Consider the following 2,756-nt stretch of genomic DNA (forward strand, 5'->3'; position numbering starts at 1 on the left):
ACACACACACACACACACACACACACACACACACACCTACTATGTCCCTCTATCCTTGTGGGGACTTCCATTGACTTCTATTCATTTTTTTTTTGGAAATTTTATATCCTAACCCTGATCATTTACCCTAAAATTAACCTCACAGGTACATCATCCGGTCCCCACGAGGCTGCATTTTCCTAAAAAATCATCCCCACCAAGTAGCAAAACCAAGGGCACACACACAGACACACACAGACAAAGGAGCGTGCTCAGCATGTGGACTAACAGCAGCTCATTTTGCCTGGATTTAGGGTGTTTTGAGTTCACAAACAACTCCGGTTACTTTTTTAAAAGTTACATTACGTTAGCTCGTAGCTGTGCTGCTGATCAGCCAACCCATTCTCGCTCCCGAGTCGTCACATATTGACACTTTTCCCTCTGCGTCCAATTTCGACGCGTCGGGTACTCCCTTTGCGTCATTTTTTGACGAGATGGGGCGGGATCTGTTGTCATAATTTCTGAAAGTGTAGAAAATGCACAAAAACTACTATCCCAAAGCCAAAAATTACCTTCATTTACTTCAGACATCCTGTCCCTGACCCTAGTACCTAAAATTAACCATTTTTAGAAAATGTAGGAAATTCACATCAACTATGTGTTCCAAAGCCTAAAATTACCTAATATTCACTGTAGACATCCTATCCCTGAACCTAGTACCTAAACTTAGCCATTTATCCTGATCCCTCATGTTAACCTCAGACCCCCCGACCCAAAGACCCCTGGTGGCGCAACCTGGAAAAGCCGCAGGCGGTAAGGACTGATGCAAGGGGGTCACCTGACGTGTCAAAATAAGACGCAGAGGGAACTTTGGAAAAGCGTCAATATGTTGACGAGTCGGGAGTGAGAATGTGTTAGATCAGCACTAACAGGCATGGAGCCACTGACTGCCGGTCACACGCGGGTCTGTGTTGGTGGTTCTTGCTGTATCAGAGTAATTATTGATAAGGTAACCATGCTGTAGCTTCACCTGTTGTGTCTTCCTTGAAAGAAAGAAAAAAGTAGCGTACAAAGCTGTCACATCAGACAGTTTTCACTGCATGTCACATCACACTCACACATGCCTTGCTATCTTTGTGAGGACCACACACACAGACAGCGCTCACAGCCTCGCTCTGCGAACAAGAACCCGCGGTGTTGGTTTTTCAAAATAACGTATATCTTAACTTTTTATTGATGTTTAAATAGGGTTTCAAAGTCTGATTAGTCTTAGTATAAGTCTTGGTATAAGAGCGCAAATATAGGATATAAATATATATGATATGCTTTACATTGCTTTAGCCTAATATAATAGGCCTATCATTAAAAAAGGAAAAAAAAACTTTATTCTGACAATGTGGCGGCTATGCTTTTCACCATGGCGGTGCGTCACGATCAATTACAAGTAGCAGAAACCCTGGCTCATTTCACTGTGGATAATGAGACTAAGTCTTGGTTTAATTTGATTTAATGTCAGATAATAAGAAAAAAAAGTGTTGTGTGTCTTTTTGCATAGTATATGTAAATATCTGGTTTTATATCTATAAATTGTTGAGTTGTGGAAACATTAAAAATACCAGTGTTGGTCTGATTATTAGATCATACTGTACATGGCCAGTTTTTTTTTTCTTTACTTATTTAGTTAGCAAATTCTATATCGGCTAATTAAAAGTAAAGTGACAATATATTTTTTTTGCTTCTCATCTCTAACACCGGAAACGTCCGTATTTTTTCTGTTTCTTTGTGTTTGCCTAGTTTTGAACAACACAGCTGTCTACAGACCTGAGGGCTGTAAGAACAACAGGAGCTGCTTCGCACCATAAAGCTGCTGGACAAACCTCTCCCTGGATAGCTCACACCTAACCCCTTTGTCATTCATCTCCGCTCCCCGACTCCTCGCCTGCTCCTTCTCCCTTCTCCACGTGGCCTATGTCACCTCCCTTTTCCTATGCACTCGCTGGCTAGTTGACAGTTAGAGCCGGTCAAGGTCATCCACCCACCCACACTCCTTCCCAAGAGCTCGAAGAGGTGCAGTAGTGGAGCTGAAAGCCCTACGCCCCAGTGGCTCCCTGACTCCCTGTGAGAACCAAGTGAAGTGCGGGCTCCTCTGCTGGGAGAGCAGGCTGCCGGCCTGAAGGTTTGGCCTCGGACTGACGCTCCTTCTGTGGCGAGCCCGGGCCAGACACAGCCTGCCAGGAGCTGACTTGACCTCCTCAAACTGATGTGGCACAGGCTGGCAAAGCGGTCACTGCTGCTGCACAGTTTGGGAGGAAAAAGAAAACGATCTCTGCCCCTTTCTCACTTGCTCACTGAGCGCAGCTTTATCCTTTGTTCTTTTCCACATGAATTTTCTTTTTTTCTACATTTGGTACTTAGTTTCTGCAAAGCACTGAACACCGATATTAAGAACTCATAAATTTAAAAGGGCTCTCGTGAAATTTAAAGGCATAAATCTGTCCAAACTTGTAATAAAGATTACTTTAATTTAGTTAATTGTTGGTGCGATTTTTAAAGTAAAAAAAAAAAAACCAAACAAAAAACAAACAAAAACAAAAAAACAATAAAAAACATCTTCCCTCTAAATTTTGATTGACCATACTTCAAAATGGGCATCCTCAAATACGTTCAAGGTCAGGATAACATTACATTTCTTATTTCCATCCATCCGTTCATCATGGTGCGTTCACACCGAACGCGATTTCAGCTTCAAAATCGCAGCCAACGCTGAAGTTTGAAGC

At 42.5% G+C, this 2,756-nt stretch overlaps 1 long non-coding RNA gene across 1 annotated transcript in view; it reads left to right on the plus strand.

Annotated features, from left to right (window-relative positions):
* Window positions 1–2,506, plus strand: part of LOC106526809 (uncharacterized) — a 240,464-nt gene extending 237,958 nt beyond the window's left edge. The window contains exon 8 of the long non-coding RNA XR_001311305.1: window positions 1,774–2,506. This is a non-coding gene — a long non-coding RNA (uncharacterized LOC106526809). The remainder of the gene's footprint in view (window positions 1–1,773) is intronic.
* The last annotated feature ends 250 nt before the right edge of the window (window positions 2,507–2,756 follow it).

The sequence above is a fragment of the Austrofundulus limnaeus genome, unplaced genomic scaffold (genome assembly GCF_001266775.1).
Source record: "Austrofundulus limnaeus strain Quisiro unplaced genomic scaffold, Austrofundulus_limnaeus-1.0 Scaffold295, whole genome shotgun sequence".
Lineage (NCBI taxonomy): Eukaryota > Metazoa > Chordata > Actinopteri > Cyprinodontiformes > Rivulidae > Austrofundulus > Austrofundulus limnaeus.